The sequence below is a fragment of the Haematobia irritans genome, chromosome 2 (genome assembly GCF_050003625.1).
Source record: "Haematobia irritans isolate KBUSLIRL chromosome 2, ASM5000362v1, whole genome shotgun sequence".
NCBI lineage: Eukaryota > Metazoa > Arthropoda > Insecta > Diptera > Muscidae > Haematobia > Haematobia irritans.
The window spans coordinates 78,962,470-78,979,020 of record NC_134398.1 but is presented as its reverse complement, the minus strand read 5'-3'; positions in this window follow the sequence as shown (position 1 = coordinate 78,979,020).

Here is a 16,551-nt window from a genome sequence, read left to right as displayed (position 1 = left end):
AATTTTCGTCGAATTTTTCTTCCAATTTTCTTGAACTTGCTTCCATTTGTAGGGCATTTTCTTTCAGCAATTTTCTAGAAGTTTCTTCCATTTTTCTAGAATTTTCTTCCATTTTTCTAGAATTTTCTTCCATTTTTCTAGAATTCTCATCCATGATTTTTCTAGAGTTTTCCTCCATCATTTTGCTCAAAACACTGAGCATTGATGTGTAATCCACAACACTCGAAGCCACAGACGGAGTTTCTATACTGCTGGTATTGACGAGTATTGATTCATCAATGTCTTCCTTATAATCAAACTCATGCGTCGCAATGTCAATATTACGCCGTTCAAACTCTTCCAGTAGACGCTTTTGAAGCTGGGCCTTATTGCCTGTTGTCGGCAGCTCCAGTTTGCTCAACTCCTTTTTTAGGTCTTCCACTCGAAGCTCATTAAACTTCATTGTAGATTTTTTTTTTTCGTTATTTCACTTCCGACACCAATTGTTACGTTTTTATATTTAGGCGTTTTTAATTACCCGACAATTAAAACACAGTTCTTTTAAATAACGACAATCTACAATTTATTTACTATGACTTCACACTTTACAATTCGTTCACACTGAAGTTATTCGTTTGACGCTTTAATTAAGACTGACTCGTTAGCAGCATGCGAGCGCTTTTATATATGACGGTGTGGCAATACGAGAACATTCTGGTAGCACTACAATATTCTGGCAACGCCAGAACATTCTTAGACAATGCTAGAAGGATCTACGACCATTAAGTAATTCGTCTGGTGGCTGCCAAACACATACACACTCACATAGATATATGCTCGCATTACTACAACAACAATGACAATAGACAATGAGATGAAATGAGAAAGCAAAATAACAAAGCAAAGGGGTTGTTATTCTATGAGAGAGTAAAAACTAACATTTCGGTAAGCAAACAAAAGAACATAAAAGAAATTCAGGAAAATACTAGAAAATGAATAGATGATTCCAACAAGTGATAGCGAAATTTTATCGTTACAATTTTAAATTTTAAATTAACGGAAACTAATTTAAATAAACTTATATCTATAATTATCAAATTCGTAACAATATTGTTATATCTAATTATATAAATTGTATCTAATAAGATATAAACGTATATATTTATATATAGCATCATATCCAATTTCAACTAGCATATATTGGGCCATATCTGATCGTACATGTATGACAATAACTCAAACACTAGTATTGGAAAAAGCATTTTTTTTATTTTTCACATTTTACTACACTACCATTTTTAAATTATTTGGCATTTTACATACAGTTTTCAATTTGCACAACGTGTTCAATTTCTTCCACATCGCTAAGTTTAATTATTTCAATTGTGCTAGTACTAGAAAAAGGTACAATATGTGTAACAAACGTTTTAGTTTTTTTATGTTGTATTCGATTATTTCGATTAACATCAAAAACATTAAAAAAAAATACAGTTCATTGAAATATATATAAAAAAACAACGAATGTGGCCACAATTATTTGCAACTCTGATATCTATAAAAACTCCTCTAAACACACACATTAAATGCGCAACAGTTTCAGCTGCTGTAACAGTATACATAAACGTTGGCGTTTCATTGTGCGCCGATTAAGTGCCATCTTGAAAAATCATTTACACAAACACAAGAACATATGCGCAATTGGTTCGCGTCGTTTGTTATAAAAATGTATAAAAATAAAAGAAATAAGCAAAACGCGCAATGCAATAAAAAAAACATAAAAAGACGTATAACTACGTCCAGTGACGAGGTAAGTTTTGTGGTTTGTTATTATTTGTGTATAAATATAAAAACAAGTATATACGGCCGTACGTTCGGCCAGGCCGAATCCTATGTACCCTCCACCATGGATTGTGTAGAAACTTCTACGAAAGACTGTCATCCACAAATTTCATCACATGGTTGTTAAATATCATATGCTACCACCACATGACAAATTTCAACCAGATCGGATAAATTTGGCTTCTCCAAAAGGCACCGGAGGTCAAATCTGGGGATCGGTTTATATGGGAGCTATATATTATTATGGACTGATAGGAACCAATTCATGCATGGTTGTTGGATACCATATACTAACATCACGTACCAAATTTCTACAGAATGGGAAGAATTTTGCTCTTCCAAGGTGCTCCTGAGGTCAAATCTGGGGATCGGTTTATATGGGGCCTATATATAATTATGGACCGATATCGACCAATTTTCGCATGGTTGTTTGAGGCCATATATTAACATCACGTACCAAATTTCAACTGAATCAGATGAATTTTGTTCTTCTAAGAGGCTCCGGAGGTCAAATCTGGTGATCGGACCGATATGGACCAATTTTTGCATGGTTGTTAGAGACTGTATACTAACACCACGTACCAGATTTCAGCCGGATCGGATGAAATTTGCTTATCTTAGAGGCCTCCCAAGCCAAATTTGGGGTTCCGTTTATATGGGGGCTATACATAAAAGTGGACCGATATGGACCAATTTTCGCATGGTTATTAGAGACCATATACTAACACCATGTACCAAATTTCAGCCGGATCGGATGAAATTTGCTTCTCTTAGCGCAATCGCAAGCCAAATTTTGGGGTCCGTTTATATGGGGGCTATACGTAAAAGTGGACCGATATGGCCCATTTGCAATACCATCCGACCTACTACTTGTGCCAAGTTTCAAGTCGATAGCTTGTTTTGTTCGGAAGTTAGCGTGATTTCAACAGACGGACGGACGGACATGCTCAGATCGACTCAGAATTTCACCACGACTTTATGGGGTCTTAGAGCAATATTTCGATGTGTTACAAACGGAATGACAAAGTTAATATACCCCCCATCCTATGGTGGAGGGTATAATAAATGGTTTTTCTTTCAGGAAAATGAAATTGACGTTCTCCAAAAGAAAATAAGGGAGACGGAGGATCAACTCAAAGCTTAAACACAAGGCCAGGCTTTACCATAAATTACGGTAGAGCAATCCGTCCAATTCAGTGATGATGAGGAGCAGCTTCTTGGCACCAATTTTGATGAAAAGGTAGGTAACAAGCGCAAATCTAATAGTTGTCAAAAGTGTTTTGTGGACCTACTTTTACTTTTTTTGAAACAATGAATTTAGAAAAATGAAATATTTTGCAATCCTCTGGAAGATAAGATTTGATAGAAATATAAATGTTTTGTGGAAAAATGAATAAAATGATTTCAACATAACCATGAATAATTAAGTAATTTTATTTTTGTTTCTTAACAGGTTAGGTTAGGTTAAAGTGGCAGCCCGATTAAAATTCAGGCTCACTTAGACTATTCAGTCCATTGTGGTACCACATTAACTAGAAGTACCTATTACATATGGGCACTTCTAGTTTTAACCGCTGAACTTTCTTGATTATTTTTATTTGTTGAACCAACCAGATTGTTCCAAAAACATTAGCAGACTGCTTAAGTTAACGTTTTCCAAATCCGCCAGTAATCTGAAGCTATATGCTCCTAAAAGTTGCTTGCGCTTTACACAAAATGCAGGACACTCACACAAGAGGTGTTTAATTGATTCCTTTTCCTCCGCATCATGACAGCTCATACCATAGTCATTATACTTCGCGCCAATAGTTTTTGCAAAATCGCCTATCAGGCAGCGACCCGTTATAGAAGATATCAGGAGTGATATCAGACGTCTCGAGAACACTAGCATATCTAGTGTGCGGTTTAAGTTTAAATGGGGCCATATTTGTTTGGTGTCGTTACAACCCTTGAAATTCTCCCATGAACATTTGCCATCATAACAGCCTTCTCACGCAGTATGAGCTTGCAGGTAGGCAGGGGCATACCAACAGATTCTAGTTCCCCTGGAATATGTAAGGTAGTCCCTAGCCTTGCCAACTCATCCGCTTCGCAGTTCCCCGGTATGTTCCTATGGCCAGGCACCCATATTAGGTGAATATTGTACTGCTCAGCCATCTCGTTGAGAGATTTGTGGCAGTCTATGGCCGTTTTCGAGTTAAGGAACACAGAGTCCAAGGATTTTATTGCAGGTTGACTGTCTGACTTAATGCCAATATTTGTTGGAACATTACTTCTCAGCCAATTCACCACCTCTCTTATTGCCAATATTTCAGCCTGAAAAACACTACAGTGATTAGGTAATCTTTTCGCTGTTCGAATTTCCAGATCTTTAGAATATACTCCGAACCCCACTTGTCCATTCAATTCGGAGCCGTCAGTATAGAAATCTATATATCTTTTATTCCCCGGGGTTTGTGTACACCACGCCTCACTGTTTGGAATTAGAGTTTCAAACTTTTTGTCGAAAAGTGGTTTTGTCAGGGTGTAATCACTACGTTAGGCACACCTGCATTACTTTGAGGACCGAACTATGACCGTGCATTTTTTCCGACCACAGCGATAGCTCACGCAACCGCACAGCCGTTGTTGCAACTGACTGTTTGGCCAAAATGTCTAAAGGCAATAGATGTAGCATGACATTAAGGGAGTCTGTTCCTGTCTTACTAAATGCGCCTGAGATACATAAGCTCGACATACGCTGAACTTTATCTAAACAAGTCGGTTTCTGAAGTGCCGGCCACCAGACTACAACACCATATAGCATTATAGGTCTAACTACTGCCGTGTATAGCCAATGCACAATTTTTGGCTTTAGTCCCCACTTTTTCCCTATTGCCTTTTTGCACGAGTACGAAGCTACCGTGGCTTTTCTCGCCCTTTCTTCAATATTAAGCCTAAAATTCAGCTTCATGTCCAAAATAACGCCAATGTATTTTGCACACTCACCAAAGGGAATTTCAGTACCCCCTAAGGAAATGGGCCTATCCGTGGGAGTTTTGCGATCTTTGCAGTACATAACTAGTTCTGTCTTTGCAGGATTTACCCCTAGACCATTTTCTTTCGCCCATTCCTCAGCCATCCGGAGGGGAATTTTCCCCTGACTGCTAGCGCCACATCATCTGAGTATTCCACCACTTTTATCCTTTCTCTTTTTCTAGTGTAACCAGAAGGTTATTTATAGCAACATTCCAAAGAAGAGGTGATAGAACTCCTTGGGGAGTGCCTCTGTACACATACCTTTGTATGTTTGCTTGTCCTAGTGCGGCTGAAATACGTCTCTTCATTAGAAGTTCGTCTAACAGCCTAAGTATACATGGACCAAAATTCAGAGTTGTCAGTCCATTTAATATCGAGCTCGGATGGACATTATTGAACGCCCCTTCGATGTCTAGAAACGCCACGATTGTCTATTCTTTGACAGATAGTGAGCTTTCAATAAAGCTGACTAGTTCATGTAATGCGGTCTCAGTAGACCTGCCCTTCGAGTATGCATGCTGTCGTTTCGAGAACAAACTAGAATCGATGCTAGTTCTAAGATAAATATCTATCATCCTCTCCAGTCTTAAGTAGGAATGAGGGTAAGCCGATTGGTCGGAAATACTTCGCCCTCGAGTGAGAGGTTTTCCCGCTTTAGGTATGAAAACGACTTTTGTTTCCCTCCACTTTCCTGGGATATATGATAAGTTGATACATCCTTTATATATCGCCGACAACCAGGGGATAATTTTGTCGGTCACTGCTTGTAACTCCGCCGGAGTAATTCCATCAAGCCCGGTGGATTTGAATGACCCAAAGCTATTTAACGCCCATTTTATTCTAGATTCCGATACAATTTCCTCGATAGGAAATGACCGCTGAGCCACTGTAGCACCGCCAGAACATGGTCCAACCGTCTGATTTCGTGGAAAATGTGTGTCCAATAGTACCTCCAGCGTCTCCTCTCTGGACGTTGTCCAATTGCCCTCCGATGTTTTAATGAAACCTGGAGCAGAGTTGGTGGATGCTAGAACCTTCCGTAGTCTGGAAGCCTCGAACGTATTCTCAATACTGCTGCAGTAATCATTCCAAGAGTTATGCTGATCATTTCTCAGTTCTCGCTTGTATCCTCTCAGATTCTTCTTGTAAGCGTCCCAATCCTCAGGGGCTCTAGTGGACTTTGCCTTGTTAAAGAGCTTCCTGCAGGATTTCCTCATACTTAATTCCGTAGACCACCATGGTGGTAGATTTTCCCCCTTAGCTTCCCTATAGGACATGCAGCTTTCAGTGAGATGTTGAAGGCCTTAGTAATCCGCTCCACTGCGTGTTCGATATCTTGCACATTTCTCATATTTGTCTCTGTTATTTTCCGGTATCATCATATTGAACTTCTTTAGGATAAACTTCCTAACTTCTTTAGGATAAACAAAGCATTTCTGCGTTCCTTGAATCTCTTTCTTGAGGGATTACCTCCATTTGATGTTGTTACCTTAGAAAAAGTTCGACTTGTCAGAGTGTCGCCACCTGTCGACCCGTCTACAGGTCGACTAATTGGGCCTAACTCTTGGTCATTGCCCAAATTTATAACTCCAGTCGATACCCGTCCACTGGGCCCTGAAGTTAGCAACCCAGTGGATGACTTTGAATTTCGCTGCATGGTGGCGTAATATCCCACCACACTTGAAATTCTTAGTAGGTACCTAGAACGATGAGTTTATCCGCTATTAAAAAAACACGTCCGTTCCGTTCGATGAGTGAATTACAAGTCGTATTGGGAACAATATATATTGTCGTGCCATCATCCACAACATGACATTGGGGACGTCCCACAAGGCTTCGCATGTTGCAAGTTGCTGGAAAGCGTATTCAAAAGAAATATACTTAAGAAAGCCACCCTCACTGGACAACCCCCAAGGGCACAGGGTTTGTGGCGACAGTTAGAACACGTTTTTGCCCTAAATTACAGGGCCAGAGAAGCTATTGTTCGTATACCCATATACCAAAACTATAAATTTCAAATTAACTGACAAATCTTTTTCTGTCTTTAGATTTTTCATTCCGGGTAGCGAAAGAGCGGAATTGGGAGCCATAATCGAAAAAAGACGTCGAGAGGGCAATGTCCCAAAGTCTTGGCGAGATCAAACGACAAAAGTAGTAACTTTAGAAGACAATGTTATGAATCTTAAAGATACCTTGCCATCGGCATTAGCACACCCTCTAAATAAACGTAACGTATTTTGCGCAGAGAAAACGAAAATAATTCTTTGTAAAACTCTTCGCAAACGGTACGAAACGAACTGAGTTTTCTGAATGGGTGCGGACTGCATTAATTGTTTTTGGGCGCCATTATTACAGAAAATTGAATTGTTATATTTCATTATCTTTTAAGTGTGTTAGTTTTCAGCAAATCAGTTTTTTAAAACGTAATATAATTTCTAACTTAAAAAATTACATGAAAAGGAAATTAAAGTACAGTATTTAAAAGTATTAATAAATTGCGCTGTATCAAGAAGTGTTTGCCATCTGAGTTTCAAAGAAAGCAAAGAACGTTCCAAGAAATGGATCATTGGAAGGCAACAGAGCTAAGAATGTTCCTATGTTACATAGGCATGTAAATATATTCTACTTTGTATTCAAAAATTACTTAAATTATAATTTTAATCCATTTTAAATATTTTCATAGGTGTATTGGCGCTCAAGGATTATTTGGATGAAGAGTAATATTCTCACTTTTTGTTATTGGTATGTGCAGTCCATATCCTTTGCCATCCAAAAGACTGCCACACCAATAACAAGTGTGCTTCCGCATTCCTCACATAATTTGTGGAACAATTCCGGAGTTATATGAAATCATTGACAATAAATGTAACAATATTTATTGAGTATAAAAAAGCTTATATTATTTTAATAAGAAAATTTAGTACGGAAACTGCACGATTAGGAGATACAAAAACGTACCGCCTCAGCGATGCGTATACGTGCCGCTTTTGAGTTACACAAACGGACCGCTTTAGTGTTACGTAAACTTGCTACTTTAGCTTAGCCTTGGCATATTACCAGTAACATACATTCAAATGACTACTTTTTTTTTGTCTAATTCTCTTATTCCGATCCTAACGTTTAGGGTTCAATTACGTATTGCAAAAGCGGTACGTTTTCGTAGTCTTGTAGACTGTGAGTTAGAGCCATTAGTAGAAGTTCGGCCCGGCCAAACTTACGGCCGTATATACTTCTTTTAATTAATTATTGTTTAACTTTATTGAGCACTTAAGGGTTTCCCCGTTGTTTTTAATAGTCCATTCACATTAGGCTCGAAATCTACTAAAAGTGTATTTGAAATCCCTTTTTGATAAGGCAAATAACAGTTTAAATCTAGTAAAATTGAATTTTGAAAGCGTAATGTGTACGAGGTTTAATAACCTCTTTCTTTAATTGAGTCGAGTTATTCGTAGACTTGATTGAAAACTGATTGAAATTAATAATATAAAATACAAGTTAATTTACTGGCATCAAAGACTTGAGAGTTAGAGTGTGGACAAACTAACGAAAATGTCCTAAAATTTGCCAATTTGTAGTTACAATCAATTACTTTTCTTGAACTAAAATTAAGTTGCATTGTCAATTACTTTGTTATTGTTGCCTTGCCAATTAGTCTTAATAAACCAAAATAAAGAGTTAAAATGTCATATTCGCATTTCAAAACCTGTACGGCCAATTTAGTTTCGATAAATGCCATCACATTTTGGTAAAAGCCCCAGGGTAGCTTAAAGGTTACTCTTAAATTATCCATGTCTAGCGTTGTGGTAGAAAGTATTTTGACTCCTAACCACATCGACCAGTCCCCAATTTCCAATGGTAATTATTGGACATCCATTAATGGCAAATTTAAGGTAAAACTTTCTTTCTTCCTTCATAAACTTTAACAAGTTTAACCCTTGGCTTTTTGCACTGACCTATTGAACCGTAGCAATAAACTTTCCAGTAATTTTAACAATTCTCATGGTTTGTGGCCCACAATGTTGCCGTATGCCCAATCTCCCACAACGTGGATGGTATATTTATGGCATCCTTTTACCTTTTGAACACCGTATAGTTGTTGTGGTGGTGTTCGTTGCTGGTTTCTTTTTGGATCTTTTGGCTCTTTAATACTTTATTGTCAAAACAATAATCAAGATAACACTTTTTCGATTTTTCTTTATTTTCTTCCACCATGTCGTTGTAATGATGCTCTTTGTTGTTGGTCTGATTATATCCAAGAAAGAATTCATAATGTGGATGCGGTGAGAGAGGCGAGAAGGACGAATCGATGCAATATCAAAGTCGAGAAATCCTCTATAATTCTACATTAAGAATAACCAGCAAACAGAGAAGTCACAAGGAATCTTATCACCAATCTATTCACATACATATACAATAATTTCAAAAGACACGGGGACTAAGGGAAGGAATACACCGAAAAAAACATTCGTACACAAAATGTTAAGTCAGCAGCTCGTATTTAATGAAGGCTATTTCAATAGATGCTAATATAGCTTATCCACGAACTTTAAATGAAAACGCACTCATACATTAATAAGTGTGGTGCAATGGATTATCCCCTCCAAGTACTTCTGGACTACTGAGTGTTTCAAAACTTCTCTATGTAGTTTCACCGCAATGTGAAACGTCGATCGCACTCGGCTATAAAAAGAAGGTCCCATGTTATGGAACTAAACAGTATTTGTACCAGTGATTCCAGCTATGTTTTTGAAAATTCCCTACGCGGTTCCTACAAATTCCCTTTTTTCGCCACGCCCAACATATTTTTCCTACATTTTTCTCTACAGCAAAAAATCACTATATTCAAACAAAAATGGGAAGAAAATAACAAATATCCTTCAATAAGTGGACCAAATGTTCAAAAATATGAATACTGGCATTCTTAATCGAACTTTGCAACATCATTGCTCATTTTTAACGCAACACGCGTGTTTCTTCTGGTTAGATTTCCACATGCAACACCGAAAGAATTTTCTTTGTAAAAAGAACGAAAAAATTCGTTAAAAGTACGAAATTTTTCATTGTTTTACAACCAAAGAAACTTTTCATTAAAAGTACGAAATATTTCGTTCTTTCTACGAAGAAAAGTCCTTCCAAATTTTTCGTAGTTTGTAAGAAAATACTTCGTACTTTTTATGAAAGTGCATTTGGTCGTAGTAACAAGTTTGAGAAATAGTGTTTCACTACTTTACATCTTATGTTTTTGAATAATTTTCAGTTTGTTTGCCTCATTCTTATTCATAACCTCCCATCAATCAAATGAGAAGTAGCATAGACATGCATTAAAAAGTTAAAAAAAAGCAATACACTCAAGCACATTATCAAAGACAATTTTATGTCGCGAACGGAAATTTTACAACTTCAATGAAACTTCTTCATTATTTCAAAGAAAACATTTCGTACTTTTTATGAAGAAATTTTAACGCAGAATGTTTCGTAAAATATTCATAAATTCGTAAAAAGTTCTTCACAAAAGTCATGACATTTGAAGAAAGTTTCGTTAAAAGTACGAACTTTTTACGAAGAATAGTTAATGTAGAATATTTCGTAGACGTTTCGCATATTCGTAAAATGTTCTTCGTAAAATTTACGAAAATGAATGAAAATTTTGTTGTTTTAAAGAAGAATTCTTTGTATTGTCATAAGAACGTCTAACGAATATTTTAAGACTTTTCATAGCCAAAGAAAAACGAAAGCCGTTCCTGAAATCATGAACGCTTGTGAATGAAACTCTGAACATACCGTTTTGATTTTTCGTTAACGTTTCCGTTTCATTTTATTACCGTCCTTTCACGAGTTTGCAACACAATTTTTATACCCTCCACCGTAGGATGAGGGATGTATTAACTTTGTCATTCCGTTTGTAACACATCGAAATATTGGTCTAAGACCCAATCAAGTATATATTTTCTGGGTCGTGGTCAACACAAAAACCATTGAACCTACAAGAAAGGAAAATGTTGGCTAATTTTAGAAAATGCTAATTAAACTGTATTACAAACGCAGAGGTCACGATGATTTCACAAAACTAGGTAAATATGTTTCTCCGTTGGTTTTGTTTTTCAGTCTTTTTATTTTAAATGCATTTTTCGACAAATTCAAGAAAGTTTAATAGTCATAATTATATTTTGCACTTGTTAAAGAAACATTTTTATGCTTCATTTATCTAAAATTTCCCCCATTTATATATGTTTTTCTGAATAGTTCACAATACTGGTGCCGATATATTCTCATGCTGTTCCATATATAGAAATGTTCCCACATACGTGGGAATGTGACGGCATACAAATGGCGTATGAAACCTCATATTTTTAGAAGGAAATATCACAAAGGAGATAATTTATGGTAAATATTCTGAAGAATATTTTGGCGAATATTCCCGAAAAATGGATCTCGAAGATGGATTTGTGTTTTTCCAATGATCCCAAACATTCGTCCCATATTGTTAAAGAATAACATACTTGCTATACAACACCAAAAAAGTATTACCTTACTCTCCGCAGAGCCCGCACGCAGAGAAGAAACATGATTGATTGTGACAATCAATATTCGAAGAGCAAAATAATATGATAAGAGCTATTTTTGCGGCGACCATGTAACATTTTCACCTGCAACCACGTTTGCTCAGTGAACATGGTTCTGTATGATAAAAATAATTTAGTGTGAATCAATAGACAATGGTCACGATCTAAAATGTTATGGCATGTCAAAAATGTTTTTCATCCAGTTAAAATAACATGGTCACAACCTAAAATGTTTTGATCTTTATGAAAAAAACTTTTTTCGTCGTCGAAAAAGGACGCCACTTGAGAAAACTAAACACAAAATTAACTTTATTTATTTGTTTTTATTTATTTATAAACTAATTCATTGTTTATTTGTAATTATAACATAATGTCTTGCAGGCAAACATCACTTAATTTTACACACTCTATTTTGGTTCAATTTCAACAATATGTAATCATTCCATATTTACGTCGTGCCCATCAAATGTACAAACGCAGACATCATGTAACTGCAAATAAAAATAAATTATACTATACTCGTATAGCAAAATGCAGAACAAAAACCAAATTTTTTTCACTTCACTTTCCTTCTTTTTGTGTTCACATAAAACCACGTGCCTCTTCTGAATAAATAAATTAACACAAAACACAGTCCGTATTCTCCGTCCATTCCAAGAAACAATCAACACGCGACTGACGCGCTCAATGTTATTATAAAATTCTTTTCGCTGCAAAAAATTAAATGGTCACGAAAACAATGTATATGTCTATACGAAACCTATAAAAATACTTCTTTCCCTGAAAAAGTAAAAAATTTAATGGCCAGGTACATGATTTTCCCGACCACCCAGCAACAAAATTGGAAGTTGTTCCACAAACATTTTTTATAAAGCCCAGCCCAGAATCCCCCATCGAGTTTTTTTCAACTTCCGATGCAGTCCTTTTGGACAAGTCCACAAACATTTCTTTTAAAGCGCATCGTGGGATCCCCCAATATTTTTTTTCCACTTCTGATGCAGTCCTTTTGGACAAGTGCACAAACATTTCTTCTAAAGCGCATCTTGGGATCCCCCGATGATTTTTTTCTACTTCCGATGCAGTCCTTGTGGACAAGTATTAGAAAGAACGCAATCAGGCTATTTTAAGTGCAAATTTTGTACAATTAAATTTTACAAAAAAATAGAAAACTAATAAAAAAACTAAAAAATAGAAATTAATAAAAAAAGTAAAAAAATAATAAAAAAAAAATAAATTTCATACCCGCTGGGATTTGAACCTGTGCCATTTGACTTTTTCGCTTCCATGGAAGTTCTTTTGAGAAGGTTTTGCAAATTACGATAATTTTTAATTTTTTTGTTGATTTTTAATGGGAAAAATATACGAAAATATATGCCGAAAATCAAAAATAACAAGTATAAACGGCCGTAAGTTCTGCCAGGCCGAAGCTTATGTACCCTCCATCATGGATTGCGTAGAAACTTCATCTAAACACTGCCATCCACAATCGAATTACTTAAGTTGCGGTAACGCTTGCCGATGGCAAGGTATCTTAAAACCTCCTAACACCATCTTCTAAATTGTATCTAAGTCCATATGTGGTATATATTAAATCAAAAAGATCGATCCAATACGTATATAAATCAGTTTGACAAAGTAAAGAGATAAAATTTTAACAAAATTTTCTATAGAAATAAAATTTTCACAAAATTTTCTATAGAAATAAACTTTTGACAAAATTTTCTATAGAAATAAAATCTTGGTAGATTATATTTGGCTCGAGTGGCAACCATGATTATGAACCGAATAAAATTTGAACAAAATTTTCTATAGAAATAAAATTTTGACAATGATGAAAATTTTATTATGAACCGAATAAAATTTTAACAAAATTTTCTCTAGAAATAAAATTTTGACATAATTTTCTATAGAAATAAAATTTTGACAAAATTTTCTATAGAAATAAAATTTTGACAAAATTTTCTATAGAAATAAAATTTTGACAAAATTTTCTATAGAAATAAAATTTTGATAGACTATTTTTGGCTCTAGTGGCAACCATGATTATGAACCGATATGGACCAATTTTTCTGTGATTGGACCAATTTTGGTATGGTTGTTAGCGACCATATACTAACACACGTTCCCAATTTGAACCAGATCGGATGAATTTTGCTCCTCCAAGAGGCTCCGGAGGTCAAATCTGGAGAACGTTTTATATGGGGGCTATATATAATTATGGACCGATATGGACCAATCCTGGCACGCTTGTTAATTCCAAATTACAACCGGATTGGATGAAATTTGCTTCTCTTTGAGGCTTCGCAAGCCTAATCTGGAGATCGGTTTATATGGGTCTATATATAATTATGGACCGATGTGGACCAATTTTTGCATGGTTGTTAGAGACCATATACCAACATCATGTACCGAATTTCAGCCGGATCGGATGAAATTTGCTTCTCTTTGAGGCTCCGCAAGCCAAATCTGGGGATCGGTTTATATGGGGGCTATATATAATTATGGACCGATGTGGACCAATTTTTGCATGATTGTTAGAGACCATATACCAACACCATGTACCAAATTTCAGCCGGATCGGATGAATTATGCCTCTCTTTGAGGCTCCGCAAGCCAAATCTGGGGATCGGTTTATATGGGGGCTATATATAATTATGGACCGATGTGGACCAATTTTTGCATGGTTGTTAGAGACCATATACTAACACCATGTACCAAATTTCAGCCGGATCGGATGAAATTTGCTTCTCTTTTAGGCTCCGCAAGCCAAATCTGGGGATCGATTTATATGGGGGCTATATATAATTATGGACCGATGTGGACCAATTTTAGCATGGTTGTTAGAGACCATATACCAACACCATGTACCAAATTTCAGCCGGATCGGATGAAATATGCTTCTGTTAGAGGCTCCACAAGCCAAATCTGAGGGTCCCTTTATATGGGGGCTATACGTAAAAGTGGACCGATATGGCCCATTTTCAATACCATCCGACCTACATCGATAACAACTACTTGTGCCAAGTTTCAAGTCGATAGCTTGTTTCGTTCGGAAGTTAGCGTGATTTCAACAGACGGACGGACGGACGGACATGCTTAGATCGACTCAGAATTTCACCACGACCCAGAATATATATACTTTATGGGGTCTTAGAGCAATATTTCGATGTGTTACAAACGGAATGACAAAGTTAATATACCCCCATCCTATGATGGAGGGTATAAAAACGATGCATGACATAAAAAAATAATTCTTTAGAAAAATATTTGATAAAAAAAAATTGCCGCTGATGAGATTTGAACCTGCGTTTCTTATTTTTTCGTTCATATTAATAAAGAACATCTCGAGAAGCAATTAGAATGTTATTCCTTGGTGTCGTATTACGATTATATCACAAACATTTGAATTGACCTTTCGACGCTTTATGTTCAATGGCGTTTGTGGCCGAGTATGCTAAGGCGTTCTGTTATGGTGCCAGCAAACCCAGGTTCAACCCCTGGTCGGAGCGAAAAAGTTTTTCAAAATGTAAAAATTAGATAATAGGAAAATAATTGTGTAATAAAACATATGGATAAAAAAAGTGAAATGGGTTGAAACATTTTTTTTTAATTTTTTTAAATTTCTTCATTCAAATTAACTTCCAGGGCACAACTTCTAAAGCAATGCAAAGGATCCAAAAAGGGAGTACTTCCGTCCTATGACAAGCCCATGTAAAATTCATTGGAGATGATCCAAGTTTGCACTACTTCCGGATCACAGATTGGGGATCCAAACTACTTTTTTGGAAGCTCTTTTTTTGCTGGGCATGTAACTGTCTCAAATTCGATCATTTAAATAATAGAACATGTTTGAGGCATTTGAGAACCATTTAAATGCTTATTGCCAACATATATTTTTCTCCTCTCGAAAATTATTTTTACAAAGACAAAATACATGGTTTTCGTGACAATCACATACTTAAATTGATGCGGCAACTATGTCCAAACAGAAACAGAAGAAACTCTCAAAAACGTCCTTTTGGATACATGTGAGATCCATGTATCCCGAAGATTTGACGGAAGTAGAAAACTCTTAGGGCTACCAATAAAATAACAGGTTGGCTGATAAGTCCCCGGTCTAACAAAGAAAACACATGTTTTTGTCAAAATTCGTTTTTATTATTCAACATAGTTCCCTTCAAGAGCGATACAACGATTATAACGACCTTCCAATTTTTTGATACCATTTTGGTAGTACTCCTTCGGTTTTACCTCAAAATAAGCCACAGTTTCGTGGATCACCTCTTCATTGCAGCCAAATTTTTTCGCTGCGAGCATTCTTTTGAGGTCTGAGAACAAGATAAAGTCACTGGGATCCAGATCTGAAGAATACGGTGGGTGGGGAAGCAATTCGAAGCCCAATTCATGAATTTTTGCCATCGTTTTCATTGACTTGTGGTACGGTGCGTTGTCTTGGTGGAACAACACTTTTTTCTTCTTCATATGGGGCCGTTTTGCCGCGATTTCGACCTTCAAACTCTCAAACCTCACTGTTGATGGTTTTTCCCTTCTCAAGATAATCGATAAAAATTATTCCATGCGCATCCCAAAATAGAGGCCATTACTTTGTCAGCGGACTTTTGAGTCTTTCCACGCTTCGGAGAGGGTTCTCCGGTCGCTGTCCACTCAACCGACTGTCGATTGGACTCAGGAGTGTAGGGATGGAGCCATGTTTCATCCATTGTCACATATCGACAAAAAACTCGGGTGTATTACGAGTTAACAGCTGCAAACACCGCTCAGAATCATCAACACGTTGTTGGTTTTGGTCAAATGTGAGCTCGCGCGACACCCATTTTGCACAGAGCTTCCGCATATCCAAATTTTGATGAATGATATGACCAACACGTTCCTTTGATATCTTTATGGCCTCTGCTATCTCGATCAACTTCATTTTACGGTCATTCAAAATCATTTTGTAGATTTTTTTGATGTTTTCGTCGGTAACCACGTCAAATTTTGACACGAATCATTTGAAGGTTGGTACTATATAAAAATAATATGCATTTAATACTAGCGACGCCATCTATGTGTCAGACCGGGGACTTATCAGCCAACCTGTTATTAAAAATTTGTAATATTCAGTGTTCCCCAGCAAAAACTCCAATTACCA